This window comes from Hippocampus guttulatus, chromosome 1 (genome assembly GCF_054856545.1).
Source record: "Hippocampus guttulatus isolate MCC_2025c chromosome 1, RoL_Hgut_1.0, whole genome shotgun sequence".
Taxonomy (NCBI): Eukaryota; Metazoa; Chordata; class Actinopteri; order Syngnathiformes; family Syngnathidae; genus Hippocampus; species Hippocampus guttulatus.
This window is the reverse complement of record NC_141261.1, coordinates 1,654,435-1,670,247: the sequence shown is the minus strand read 5'-3', so window position 1 is coordinate 1,670,247 and position 15,813 is coordinate 1,654,435.

Below are 15,813 nucleotides of genomic sequence, written 5' to 3'. Positions count from 1 at the left end.
CCCTAACTGGTCACCAGCCATTTGTAGGATACAGTACATTACAGTACAGGACAAACAACCATTCACACTCAAATTAACACCGATGAGCAATTTGGAGTCTCCAAGTAACCTAAAGTGAATGTTTTTGGAAAGTCAGAGCAAGCCGAAGAAGACCCAGGCAAGCATGTGCAGAACAGCCAAACTTCCTACAGGAAGGCCAGAGCCGCAAGCCAAGAGTTCAAACCCCAAATTTCCCCAGATGTGCTGACCACGATTCCTTTTTGCCTATCAATCCATCATCAGTACTGTAAACTATGAGGGCTTTTTTTTAGGCTGGTTTTGTTTTGTACTTTTTAGCCCCACTACACGCCTAATAAATCATCACACTCCTGGAAACAAAGTTCAAACGGAGTCAAGTTTGGGAGGAAAGAGAACAGAAGAACCTGTGACGACTTAAGAGCTTCCTCATTCATAGGCTTTTTATCCCCAGCGTTCATGGGAAGAACCCGGGAAGAACAGCTGTGACAGCATGCAATGGCTCCTCATAAAAGGTTTTGCCCAAAGGCAGGGTGCCCGCCAACTTGATGCCGACGTGAATTGTTCCCCTGTTGAAAGGCAAGAAGGCCCAGGAGGAGCTGCGCTGTCGTCTGTGGGACACATCCAAATATTTGACAGCATTATGAAAACCCACGGCCTGCTTTGTTTTCGACCCTCTGCAGACCCATCATACTCCCGTCAACCCCCAAACTGGCCCATGTCATTGTTCGGGCCTCAAGAGTTCAAAGTGGTTCTTTGGGAGTGGCTCAGTGTGCACCGAAACCATGTAATGAAATTAGCAAGTCCCACTGAACAGGTTTCAATCAAAGAGTACGAGCCGAGACCCTGTGACCACTGTTTATGAATCACCTCTTTTTGCCGCGAGCCTGGCATTTTGTTCCCATTGCCATTGAGCCGTCATTCAGTCAGGTAGTCCCACCGAGAGCTGGTTGGGACCTGGCGGCTGAGACCTCATGGCTGAGACAGAGCCAAGTGTGACTTCAGACTGTTTGATAGAACTGTTACATGGTCCCCTCTAAAAAAAATTCTAATACGAGGTGACTGGTTGGGAAACTAACAAAAACAAAGGCACGAAAGCTCTAAATCAAGGCTGGCCAACCCGCAGCTCCCAAGCCACATGCGACTCTTTTCCTGCTTTCATGTGGCTCTTAAAGCCCTTTTCACTCTCAATTTAGCAGTGCGTCGTTGTCAACCCCATTCATTGTGTATGTGGTGAGGGGCGGGGACCACGGAATGGTGCGTTGCTGGGCGCCACTGCGTGGCTGGGACGTCTGCCATAAGGCAAATCACCTCGACGAGAAAAATATTCTACGCTGGAGTGGTGCCGTTGCAAAGTCAGAAAGTGTTTCAAATAGGCGCTGAGGGATTTACAGCTATTTTGGTGCACTTATTGACAGGTAACGGCATGAGGACAATGCCTTGATGAAGACAGTGCACTTACTGTTTTGAATGAAAAATGAAAAATAAATCTTGCCTCTCCCTTCTTAAAATGAGCCAGACTGGGCTTTCTTTTGTAACAATGAAAGATACATTTTGTGGAGGTGCTGCCAAGGGGAAGAGGAAATTTATGTGCGCCCATGTGTACGATATATGGCTCTTTGCAGTAAGAGTAAAAAGAAAAAAAAGTGTTTCTCAGCCTTTGGCTGGCTGCCTATCCCAACTCTAAATGGTTTAAGTCCAACTGTTTTTCTGGGGGAAGTTGGGAAAACAAAATTCATCACAACACATCACGACTCCTCCATCAAAATAGCAGACGAATAAAATAAGTGAACCTTAAACCAAATCAAAACTAAATTAGAGAGTCACTTTAAAAGGGGTGACACAATCGCGGAACATGTCACCACACAGCCCCAGGGTACACAGCGTGCAATTCAGTACATGGGGAGACCCCATATTTAAAACAAATTGGACTGAAAAAGCCTTCAAATATCTTTAATTGAGGATGTCTTTTGGATTAAAGGTGGACACGAAAGGTGAACAAACAAGATGGGTCCAATTACCTGGCTTCAATCTTCAACCTGGCAACTACCATGACCTGGGTGGCTGAGAATCTACAGACATACTCCCTCATAGACGAAAACCCACAAACATGCACCAACACACAAACTCAGAGTGCCAGCTGAGCATGTTGATTCCCTGAAGACATTCAACCAACTGAGGAAAAAAAAAAAGCCCCTATCATCGCCATCCTCCTCTCCTTATAGAACCTCCAGGTGAATGTTCATGGTTCGCTGCTGTTAGGGATGGGGGAAGGATGGTGCACATTCACACCTGAAAACCTTCTGTTTTTTTTTAATAAAGATTTGTGTCTGTTTTTGCCTCCAGGCTTGAGCGCACACACATACGCACACGGAGGCTGGTGGCTTTGAATCACTGGCAACCCGCTGCTAATTTATTTGTGCTGGGCATTATGGGAATTAATGTACCTGACATTCTGTGACAACAGTCAGCGCTTTGTGGGTCTTTTCACATTTCCACAATGCGCACTCCTGCCGCACAGGCGTCCATCGCGCCACCTTGCTGGGAGCACACACACACACACACACACACACGCACACACACACACACACACACACACACACACACACGCACACACACACACACACACACACACACACACACACACACACACACAGTTGGCTCTGAACCTCTAGGTGCACAAGGCTGTTAGCGGCGCCTGATGATAGCAGCAAAACATTAACATAATAATTAGCGTCGTGTAATTGTTTCATTAAAACCAGTTGTTCCATTTCTCCTCTTGTTCTCCCGGAAGACGCAAGATGGAGTTTGGACGAAAGCCAAAAGCAAGACTCGTTGCATGTTTGTGCCGGCTCAACGTCGTTCAAAGCTTGTCTGCAAGCTGGATGAACCATCGACCACTGTGGCCTTGTGAGATGGGATGCGTTTTTGTGTGCGGGCATGTGTGTTCTCTCTCAGTGTATGTGCGTGTTTAGTGGTGGAACACCTATGTGGCAAATCTCAATCGGAGCTGGAAGGACAAAACGGCTGATATCTGACTTGTCAGAAATAGATAAAAATCCTTTAAAATGGCATAAAAAGCAAAGCATTATACTCTAGCAGCCACATTTCTAAGACAATAAAGAAAAACCTGTGATGCAATTCAAATTTAAATGCGACAGATGTACTTGCTAGTACCTGCCGCAATGATTTAAAAAAATAAAAAAATAAAAATGGAAACGTATAATGATAAAGTGGCTGCTTGGTTCCAAAACCATCAACCTCCACTAGTGACCTTCAAATGTCTTGTGACTGCAGGGCTGGTTGAGGTAATTGTTTGTTGGTGTTGTTGTTGCTGTTAATGTTTTTAATCTTGCCGAACATCTGACTGCTCGTGTTGACACGCCTCTGATACAATGTCACATTTAGAAATGATTTTGATGACCTCGTGCCAGAACAAAGGGAGCTTTTACCTACCAGCTAGAGTACACCACTGATCTGTTTACATGCTTTGACTGAGAAACCACACAAAACAACTGCGACTGAAACTTTCATGAACTTTGACGGTCACAGATCCTAGACCGGGGAGAATGGCGTTGGAAATGAACTATTATTGGCATTGTTGCTGCCATCATGGGATCTTCAACAGTCATTGATAATGTGTTGAGACAATTGTTCTCTCATCCTTCCCTCTGTTGTGTAATCCTATATCCTATTTTTAACGCCACAGACTGTGTGATGTGGCTGAAAGGGACAGAAAAAAGAAAAGAAGTTGCAGACATTTTGCCACATATTTACTGATGCATTGCAACAGGAAAACTGCAAACGTGATCGGGTTCTGAGGCTCCATATACAAAGTAGTTTACTGTATTATTATTATTTTTTTTTAAATGAACCTCGAAAACATGGCATGTTTGTCAAGGAACAAGCGGATTACCCCAAGGAAAGACACTCGACAAGAGGGGAAAGAGTGTGGATATCCTCCCTTTGCTTTTTAGCCAAACGTGGATGTGAAATCGCAAGTAAAGTATTATTATAAAACACAATTCAGTGTAGTATACTGTATTGGTTAGGCTTAGCAGTCGCTGGCTAGGTCGATATCAGACATTAAATGTGTGTGTGTGTGTGTGTGTGTGTGTGTGTGTGTGTGTGTGTGTGTTTACATATGAGCGTGGGAGTCAGCTGGTGTCACCTAGTCAGATTGCACCGCTGCTGGAGGTTTGACGTTTCGTGTTTTTTTATTTATTTATTTATTTTTTTACAAAGTTGAATGAGCATCGTCTGCAGATTATTATCAAAGAATTTATGTCCAAATAATCAAGATAAATGTTTGCCAAGATAATGGCCATCATTCTGCAGAGCGGTGAATCTCGAGGATGCGGCAAGCCGGAGGAGGGCGGAGGCATGTGAGGCGGTTACAGCACATATACGTTTCCATTTCCTCGAAGACAGATCTGTTGGTAGCCCAGGAATAAGATGACAGTGTTTCTTATTGAATTTAGGAGGCAAAGTGCAATCTAAAACATTGATAAATAAATACAGGAAGTATGAATATTTTTGTTTGTTTGTTTGTCTGTGCCGCTTGTCAATTCAGCCCCGCCCCCCTCGCCTGACTGTGTCGTGCGCTGCAATTAAGTCTGAGAGCGGTGTCTATAAATCAACTTCCTGAACTGTATGTGAAGGAGATGAGCTTTTTGAAATTAGCACCATCCGCCGCTACCGCCCGTAATGTGAGGGCGTGCGGATGGTGAAGAGGGCTGGCATTCTGAAAATAATCAATATCAAACAAGTTTAAGAAAATCACGGTCATTCTTCAGCGCGCCACAGGGGGGAGGAAGCTCTCTCTCTCTCTCTCTCTCTCCCTCTCTCTCTCGTTCAGAGCAAAAGGCAAAAGGGTGTCAGGTTTGGTGCCATGAAGTGCATTCCTCCTCATCACCACCCTCCACGAGGCTGCGTTCTGTCCCTTTGCCCAACTTCCTAGAAGAGAAACAGTGATTAACACCGCGGTCTAAGTACCGTAATATGGCCGCCCTCTTTGTTGACGTATCCATGTTTCGTTTGCCATTCCTCGTGCGCATCCTGCGTCTTCAAAAGTGAACACTATGTTTGTCGGCGCAGTCCCTCTCAAGTGTGCCTGATAATGCTAATCCTGTTTACGCATCATTTCAAATATACCTAACGCCTCGCTCCATTTCAAGGCGCGTCTCCCTAGGACAACCTCTGGCCCAGTGAACCGTCACACAAGAACAAAGAACCCCTCTGTCACCCCCAACTCTCGTCCATATTCCAGTTCCTGCTGAATATGGAAAAGCACAGCAGAGTCAACGCAGAGAAATTACCAGAACTATCTGGGCCATTGACAGGCCTCCCCTGTGGTCAAATGGACCCCTCCTCCCCTTTCTGGTTTCTGTGGCCCACTGTAGATAACCAGCTGGGAGGAGGCGCTGCTCTGGAATTTGGATGAGTGTGACCGTGGTGTCGCACTCTGCCCTTAAATGGATTTTCTGTCTACTGGCTTCAAGAAGAGTTTTTATTGCTGAAAATTGACCACGACTTTGTGACGAGGTCAACCCAGAGGAAACTTCACTTTGTTCTGTGCTCACATTAGACACTGTTTGACTGCGAGCCATCAACAACTAAAACATGTAAAACAGGGATGTCCACACTTTTCCCTGAAATTGATTAAATATGCTAAAACGGATCCATCAAGCAAATACATATTGTTAACTTTTTGATTTGTTTCTGTTAAAGGCAATTTGGTATAATTTAGGACATTTTGCGGTTGAATCATAACCCATCCAGACACAAAGCAAATCTCCACATCAATGACTTGAAACAAGCACATTTTTGGAATACGCTGAAAAAGATACAAAATCTCATAGCACGTTCCCTGAGGATCATGAATGTGATATGTTCATGAATTGTAGCAGAAAGGAAAGGAGGGACCTTTTTGTTTTTGCTTCTGAAATGGAATCATCATTATTCACCATTATGAAGAGAGGTGAACTTTTGTTGCAAATACTTTCTTTTGCGTATGCATATTTCATGAATACCATGTCAATTGTTATTTTTATTTAAAAAAAAAATGGACCTAGGACTGTGGTTTGGACACCACTGGTCCAAAAGGAAGTACTATAGCTGAAATGTTGATTGACATTTTTCCATGTGCTGGATAGTGCCGACCCGTTTAGCCCTGACCCGCTGGCACCGAAGCCACCAATTTTTGGCATCGGGACGGTGTCATGGGAGCTCCTGATTTTGCCCCTCAAACCCATTGGCAGATGCTGCCTTCGCACCACGTGGCCGGCGGCCGGGGGCGAGCCTGCTCTGACATGTCTTCGCCATCACGTTTTTCTGTTTCGGGTGTCGAACCTGCAGCTGAGCTCACGTGTGATGGGGGCAGGAAGAAAAGTACGTGCGTCACATGGCCAGAAATCATCTCTGAAATTAGGTTAAAAAAGGTTCATGGAAGGCAATATGTTCTCATCAATTATTTAGCTCTGTTTCATCGCCCACATTGGCTGATGAATGATTGATGCCGACATGTTGCAGCACAGAGCCTGCTTTTTACTTCAAATATAGCTTTCGTCATTTTAATGACAGGCTTCGCATGTTTTTATCACACATACCATATATGTTTATATGACTTTCATATGCTCTGGAACATTACTGAAATGTTATGCCCGCACATTACAGGCTGTGCGCTGTTAACCTCTGATCTGTTTTGACAGTTGATAGCAATGACTGAAATGTAACTTTTGTCGACGAAAATAGGTTTTTAGATCTTCCGATGTGTGTTAAATTGAGGAGAATGATAGTATTCTTGAAACTGAATCTGTATATGCCATAATCTGTGTAAATACTGTATTATTGGATGTTGCTAACAGTTGAGACTTGAAACAATCCATAGAAGTGTCTGTGTCCCAAGAGAAATATTTGCCTGTAGGTTTTTAAAGGGTCATGGGAGAATCCGAGAGCATTCAGTCATGTCAGACAGGCCACTTTAGCGCTCTGCAGTTCTTAATTAGATACCGACAAATGTGAAGAGGATATTTTTGGTCCGGAACATGCTACGTGTGCATGGAAAATGAAGGGAATAAAAGGGTTAAGCTTTTGAATGTCAAATGTTTAACCAGCGAGCTAAAATTAATGCTAATATGTCCAATAAATAAATTGTATCACTTTGTGGCTTTGCTTCCCGAACCCTGGAAAGAGCGCCGGCCATCTGCGCCTGTGTGTGTGCATGCTGCAGTCCAGCGTCCACTGGGGAGGCTCGGCTGCTGCCCCACTTTTTTCGCTCTCATGTCGGACCGGGACCATCTGACGAGGCTAACGACTAGCGTATCGTGTCTATATTTGGCTGCCGGCGGAGCAAGCCCTGCAGTTGTTTTCCAAAATACGTGGGGCAAGCGGTCATCATAAGAAAGGACTTTTTAATTAGGCCCATTGCAACCTGGGAACGACGTGTGGGTCCACTTGGCGGGAAGTTAAAGTGGGGTTATGGCCATCGTCGCTTCTCCTTTGGGGAATTGAAGCAGTGACAGTCTTCTGCAGTTCAGAGACTTTGAATCTTGCATCTCCGGAGGGGCATAGCTTGTTAATACTTTTTTTTTTTTTCATGCAAAGCATGAACAAACAACAATTTGAGTTTGGACTCCACACTTTTTTTTTTTTTTTTTTTTTTTTGATGTCTCAGACTTAACCCGGACTTCTTGGCATTTGACTTGGACTTGTTTCAGACTCAGCCATTAAACTTGACCAAGTCTAACTATGTTTTTATTCCTGAACATATTTTTCGCCTTCTTAATAAACCTGAAATAAAGTTTTTCAAATTGTTGAAATAGCCATCTGATTGGTTCACCGGACGGCAAGGAATTGGGGACAGCAAACCATGCTGCAGCGATGCATTCATGTTCATTCATTAGCTTTGAGTTTGGTGATGCTTTTTAGCCCCCTCTCATTGCTTCAGTTTTTTTAGTTCCGGGTAGCCAATCACCTCCTTGACTCTCCCCCGAGGTTAAAAAAAAAAAAAAAGGGTCCCATGCCATTTAGAAGAGTGTTAAGCATAATGACATTTCTCTAATTTTGTGCTCAAGACAACCACATTCCTACTCACGTATACAGTGTCACATGTAAACTACAAACACTTTAGATTATATAGATAAAATGCAGGATCCTCCATCAAGTACCACACGGAAAATATGGTCATTCAGACAGGGAAGAAATGTCAAGCGGTCATCAGGTGAAAACCGATAACCAAGACAAAATAACACATAACTGTTTGAAGAACAGGATGAAGGACTGAAAAAACAGCTTGTCATTTACGTACCTCAAATGTGCGTCAATGCCATGAATAAGGCTGTTTGAATTAAGCAGTGATCATCTATAGAGGATTGCCATGAAAACTGAGCCCAATGGGTAAACTGTTTCTGTGTTATTTGTTGGCTACTACAACTTGTGACACCAAGACAACCCTTATCAGAGCTGTTACCATCATCACCCATTTCACCATCAAATGCCGCCAATACTACCGCTATTGCCTAGCAGTCCATTGCCCCCAAACTGTGGAAAGCACTTCCTTTTATGAGCTGTCTCTTCAGTGGACTCAAAAAACAAAGCAGTTAAGTCGAGGCAGGCATTCCAGTTATCTAGTTCTTAAATGCATGCATTTATTTATTTCATTTGTGTGATTTGTTGGGGTTTTTTTTTCGTGTATTGACTTGGGAAAAAAAATTGTCTTTCTGTATTACATATGTACGGTTATTCTGTAACTATGTGACTATATAACTTTGTACTCTTAAAAAATGGACCTACTGATGGTGGTCCACTAGAAGTGATTTTCTTGACAGTTTGTGAGTGCAAGAAAAAAAAAATCTGTATTTCATGAAGGTGAGAGGATGTTTGTTTTGTGTGTGTGTGTGCGCGTGTGTGTGTGTGTGTGTAGCTGAATATTCATCTTTCACGAGGAAGGTGAGATGGGATTCGTTTCACATGAGCAAACAAACGCAAACGCGACTGTTGCGTGGAAACCTGAAGCAAGCCAGTGGCGAGTGCCGCACAGCTCGCTAATCAAGTAAACCCAACATCAGAAAGAATAGGTAATTTGAGACACAAAAAGAATAAGTAATTTGGGAGCCACATACCCAAGTGGCCAAATTATTTATGCCTAATGGAAATGGGGTGTGTGCATTCATTTGCAATTAAGCCGTGTGCATTATTACCTGTCACTGGAAGAGGCCGCTAATGCGGCACAAAGCCTCACGGCGCGGCTGGTTACAGTCTGAGGCGAGAGAGCGGTTCCCGCTTAGGAAGTACTGTAATGTTTATTTTTACTTCAGTCGACGTGCTCGGAGATATAACTTTCTAACCATGCTACTACCAGACCTATGTAACGGTATCTGACAGTATACTGTATGTTATTTCACTAACCCCGTAGCCGTATACGTGGTAGCAAATAGTCAAAAAACCCTTCTGTCATTCCACCAAGGCAGAGCCGTTGAGAATGTCCGGCGTCATGATTTTAGCCTTCTTTTGGATCCATGATTTCAATGTGGCACAGTGAGCTGTAAAGATCCGTCCCATTCTATCTGCTCGTGATGCAGAAATGATCATTTCCACCCTCAGAAATCAGAGCCGCCGCTTCAGTAGAAAGATTTTAAATCCAAATTGAGACCTCTTTGTATACTTTGAGGTTTGGTTGAAGTACATACCATTTTAACTGTCGCTTCTTCTGTTTAAAACCCCCCCTCCTTGGTTTGGAGAGAGGGCGAGATGACAATAACCCAATAGGGTGTTACCGTACGGATTTTGCGCCGACTGATCTGGACAAGATCTGCAGCGACTGATCTGGAGCGGATCTGAGGTGGACCACCCAATCGGAAGCACTGCTGTAAAGATTTCTTCATTGATTAACCATGCTGATTTTGAGGAGAGCTCACATCTTATTATATTGTACATCATGTTATTTTCACCAACATTGTACAGAACCATATTGTATTAAATGTGGCCTACTCTGCATCCATTTCAGCCTGGTCATGCCGGAAGGGGGAAGAACCCATCTTGCGGCTCCATCACAAGGTTCCTCATTTTTCGTCAGATGTTTATTATTATTATTATTATTATTTTTTTTTTTTTTATCAGATGTTTATGTTTATCGTTAACTGTGGGCATGTGATACCCTTTCAGACTTTGCTGTGGTTCAGAGCGACATAAATAAATGGCTTGACCTGATTATTTTTGATTGGGGTTTTAATGATCTTTTGGAGAATATCTGGCAGGGCAAGACCAAACACTAAAGTTTTTGTCATGGTTATGACACTCCGCCATCCCAAAGTTTTCTGGTACCAAACATTTTGAAATATTCAACGGGTAACACACAGACTGACATCACAGTTCCATAAATCCTTTCAAGACCTTTTAATTTTAAAAATAAATAACAAATGTTACCTGTGAAAATCTTCTCTGCAGAGACACATGCCTGGAGAACTCAAACGTACGTAATGAGTTCAAAGCTTCTTCAGCACGGCGTCGCGTCTGCTGATTGGCTCACACGTGCCCAGAGGAGGCTCCCTTAAGAGCAGAACTCCTGTTAAGTATGAGATTCCTAAGAGGCAAAGTGTTGGAAGGACCCTGCTTTCTTTAAATATACCAGACCATCTGGGGAATATAATGGCTTCTCTATATAATTAAGAATACGACGTTTGAGGGTTTGTGTGTCTTTGTGCCGCACCTCGATGGCTGCAGTGGCGGCGGCATGCAGCGCAGTGCGGGGAAAGCAAGCGGTGTCTTTATTTAGAAATGCTCAATAATTTACATTTAAAAGTATTTCTTAGCACCCGCTGACAGCTTCTTTTACTGGCCATGGTTGGTAGCAGAACATGGCAAAGGTCAAAGGCCACATTTTTAAAAACCGTTTTGTTTAACCCTCTGGGTTGTTTACTCGCCACCCGTGTCCACCTTGCGACTTCTTTTTAATCAGTTTGTGTTTGTTATTTAAAACGTTTGTCTGATTTTCTCATTTTCATCATAACAATATCGTGTTGATAGCAAATTGCCCCGTTTGGCTCTGTTGTGGCCATTTTAGCATCGATAAAAATGACAAAAATCCAACAATACTCAAAGGTGAAGTGAAAAAGTTTCTTCGTGAACAAGCTCATACCGTCGCGAAAACTGCTTCTTGCTTTTATGGCGACTTGTCACACAGTTTACTTGAGCTTCAGGGATCCATCGCCAGGAATCGAGCGCTAATTATACAAATGAGCTTGATGAGATAAGCTTACCTTTGTCCCTCTGATCTCCCCTTTGAGATAGAGGTAGAAGTAGGACATTCGGGATGGCTTTGGCGGTTGGCGTGCCTGCTGCATCAATCTCCGGTAATAGAGCTCTTTGACACAGAGGCCCATTCTCATCCATCATCGCTCACTTAACGTACACCGGTGAGGTATCATTGTTCTGATGGCCCTTCTTAATGGGACACCGTTGAGGGAGGTCCTGGGGGGTGGTTTTTGGGCAATTAAGCAAACAGTGTGTTCAACAGACTCTAATTGAGACAACAAGAGTGCAGAGCTGTAATGAACTGAGGCTCCCTGAACTAGTGTCATGATTAGCCATTGTGTTTTAGTAGCAAACGCACAGATGCGCAAAAACGTCGTGGGATGCGGAGCTAACAATGACTTAAATGGATTTTGGACTTCTGCTGTCATATAGATCTCTTTAAATACTAGTCTGGTAACAGCAGTAGAAATTGTTGTTTTATTTTATATGTGGATGTGTGTGAAAAGAGAAACACGATCTCCGCCAGTCGTAAACATTAAGGCGGTAATCCTCATTTACTATCGACAAAATTTGCTGATAAATGTCAGTCCGTTGGACAAGATGCACACTCTTAAAGTGCCAGTATAATTTTATCGTTTTTTTTCTGCTCAAAAGTTCTGTCACTGATGATTGTTCAAGTTAACTACGGGATTAGTCTTTACAGTTAGTACGGCTTCCGTGAATAATCAAGCGTGTTAGCAACTCTATTGAGAAAGATTTATTTGAGCAAAAAATAAGGTCAAGCGGATCGGGCTCTGTGATGTTACAGAATCCTGCGTGCCGTCTTGTGTCCTAATTAGGGAGGAGTCACCTGAGAGGAGGGGGACATCTTTTGTGGCACAGCAACCTTCACATTGGATTTTTCTCAAATCATAAAAAAAAAAAGAAGTGGGTCAGAGAAGACATCGACAGAAGTTCCAGATTTGTGTATTGGCTCTGTCTGGCTGAACATCGTTTTTTTTTTTTTTTTTCCCACCACCAAGTCCCTCGTGACAATTACTCATTAAAAATATTTAACAACATTTTAATTGAAGAATTAATTACCTTCGGCAGGACAAATTTCATCTGGGGACCCATCGCCCGTGCCGCTGACGTGTCAGAGTGGGCGGCGGTTTTGGCGAGGAAGATTACATCAGCAGTGCGGCCCGTCGTGAGTAACCGACGAGACTCGCGATAATTCATGAGTAACCGCCCTCGTGTGTGCCGCGCTACGATGTGAGCTGCGGCTCACACCGTGGCGTCCAAAACAAATGCCATTGGTGGCGTCTGCATTATTTAGAGCGTTTGACTGAGTAACAACAACAACAACAGAGACGGGAGGGAAAAATACTTAATTGCAATCCCCCAAACAGCAGAAGAGTTTTGAACCAACGGACCCTCCTCCCCCAACATCACCCAAATACTAACCTGCCTCAGCTTTCCCTTTCACCTGCTGCAAAAACAAGAATCCATATTATATTTTCGGCATATTTATGTCTATAGCTGGTTTGTACCTCCCTCCTTTGTCTGTCTCCTGTTTAGCCTGTGCATTTGATTAGTTAATCACCCCCCCCCCCCCCCCCCCACACCACCACCTACCCCCTCCTTCCCACAGCCTCCCCCTCTTGGTCCTCAGGTGGAGGCAGAGAGCTCGGGCTTCTCATCCAGCCAAGCTGTTCTGTTGGAAGAGAAAGGAGGCAGCTGTGTTTACAGCCTGGGTCCTGGCGTACATTTAGCGGAATCTATTATTCATATCGCTCAGTATCAGAGCGAGATCTCCCGCCACCTGTCTTGCTGACAAGCTCGCCCCCTTTTGTGGCGCTTTCTGTTCTGAGCAAATTATGCTCGTCTTGATGAATTGACTTTTTATGAGTGTTTCCGTAGTGCCTGGGCATTCTTGTGCTCAGCCAGGGGCCATCAAGGGTCCGGGGAGATTGTTTTAGTCGGTGGGCAAACATTTGGAGGAGAAATGGTGATTTTTTTTTTTTTTCCCCCTCATGTCTCCTGTCCTCGCGGTTTTCCAAGTCTGTTGCCATGCTTTACACCTCTCAGTACTTTGTGCTTCGAAGAAGAGGTGGCAGCAAGTAGTTTAGCTCCCTTGGCTGCTACCTGATGAAGCATCTTCCTCCTCTTTTAATGAAGAGGGAGGTGCACTCCCTTCATCAGATCTGGGGAGTTGAGAGAACATGATTCATAATTTATAAAGGTACCTGCTTTCATCTCGACTCATTTGCATAAAACTAATTCCTCTGTAAATGCTATTCATTACAATATATTCTCTTTCAATGCCGGTGCTTAAATTATGATGCCCGGGCAAGCTAGTGCCGCTCTGGGACTGGTTTGTATGCGGGCGAAGAGAGGTAATGATGAGTTGTTAGAGGCGGAGTCAGAGGCAGAGCTGATGACAACCAAGGAGCTTGTTGAGCAGCTACACATTTGCGAACCGACAAACTGCTACAAAGTGCATCCGAGACGAGACAGGTGCATACATAACTTCAACAAATGCTTCTCTTGGGAACGATCCTACAATTAAAACTTTATTCCCTCGCTCGACTGTCTTTCAAAAGGCGATTTGGCGTGAGCACTGATGATGAAAGTGCAGTACATTGACATTTGACCTCAAATAACTAGTGCACAACAACACCTATACCAGGGAAACCAAGTTTGCGAAAGAGAACTGAAACCGGAGTGTGCATCTCATGAAATGTGTCCTTTTTTTCGTAGGTTACATAACAGCATAACTTGGAATGAAAAACCAAACAAGTCTTTTTCGAAGAGATCATAATCATAGACAGACATACAACACAGGCAACTTAGGTTGGATTTGCACTGCGTGGTAATGGGGAGACAAACACTTCCAAATATTTGCTCTTGGGATATTCATCCTGGCAGTGCAGGTAAAGAACGCTTGGAATCTGCAGGTACTATCCTCAGATCAACATCGGGCCTCTTCCAAATATGGATACAAATCAAATATCTGCCAAAGGGAACTTAATGTAACATTGCATATTTCTATTTTGTATTTGTTACTGATGACTTTTATGACGGCATTGCCTGGTTTTGACGTTTGCCGGGTTATACTTGCAATTTCAATATAAACACAGCCCTATCGCATACATAGGATATGTCACTGAAAGGATGCATTGAAAGAGATCAGATAAAGGCATAAAATCAGAACGGGGCCCTTGGAACTGCAGAGTAAATTCAGCCTTGGGCCTCCTTAGGCAACTGTCTTCCCTGTTCTGCCTGTCCTGAAATTCAGCTTTCAATCCTTCAGTCTAAGTGCCCCAGTGAGGCTTTGAATGGGGCGAGGTGCAGAGAAATAAATTAAGGTCCAAGGAATGGTAATCCTCATTGAATATTTTGGACTGATTGATACAAATAACATTGTCCTCGCCATCTGTCCAAAGAGGGACCTTTCCAGTTAGCGGTGAGCGGCAACGGCAGAATAATTAATGAATGGCCTCCTTTGTGTCGGTAATAAAAAAGAGACAAATTATGTTGTAATGCAACTGCTGCTCATTTGTCACAGCCAAATAAAATGTCAAATAAAAGTGAGGCGGGGGCACAGTGTTTGTGCAGTGGTGTGCACGCTACCTGCTCCCTCGAGCGACGCCGGGCTTGGAAGTAAACAAGCAGTCGACAGGAGCCCGCGTGAACCCAAAATGAAGAAGAGAGCCTACAACACATTTGACTAATGCTCACCGGCACATATTGCCCTCTAAATGAGTTCCACTCTCGACCACAGAAAAGCATGACCTTTGTGGACATGAAAACGCACACATAATGGCACACCAAGCTGGGGGGGACACTCGTGAGGATGAAACATCGGTTATCTATAAACAATTCAAATCGATCGCATCCCAGGTAAAAGTTTTAGCTCTGGAGACCAGTGAACATAAACATAGTAGCAACGCTCAATCTGCCTTCACAACTCACGGACATTGGACAAACCTGAGTCTGAGCTTGCTTTCGGGCAAATTCATCATGGACCGAATTCGAGCCATCTCATTTGAGGTGAAGACAAATTCTGATGCGAGCTTCCGATGACATCCATCGGCCTCTGCTTTATTATGTTTGACACAGATGAGGTGATCTGACATGTAAGTTTGTTAACTTATGTGTCAAAGCGTCGAGATCGTCAGGAAGGTAAGGATGAAGAAAGGGCCTTCGAAATATGCCTGCATGACAACTCGAATGTTCTGCGACATTAATCCGCAACCAATTTATCAGGCCAAGATGATTGGAACAGGGCCTGTAAAAGCGGGGAAATACTTGCTGTACTGCATTATAATTACACAAAATCTGTGAACTGATAACTACCTGACACGTGTGTTGTTGAGTTTTGAATTTATTTTATTCTATTTTATTTTATTTTTTTTTTTTCCGAAATGCACAGAGGAGTGGCACTCAAATTTCGTTGTATGCTATACAATGACTACAAAGGCGATTCTGATTCTGACATGTTCTTTAACCATATAGTCCATTATCAAAGAATGGAACAAATATTTGTAGGTGTTCCCCTAC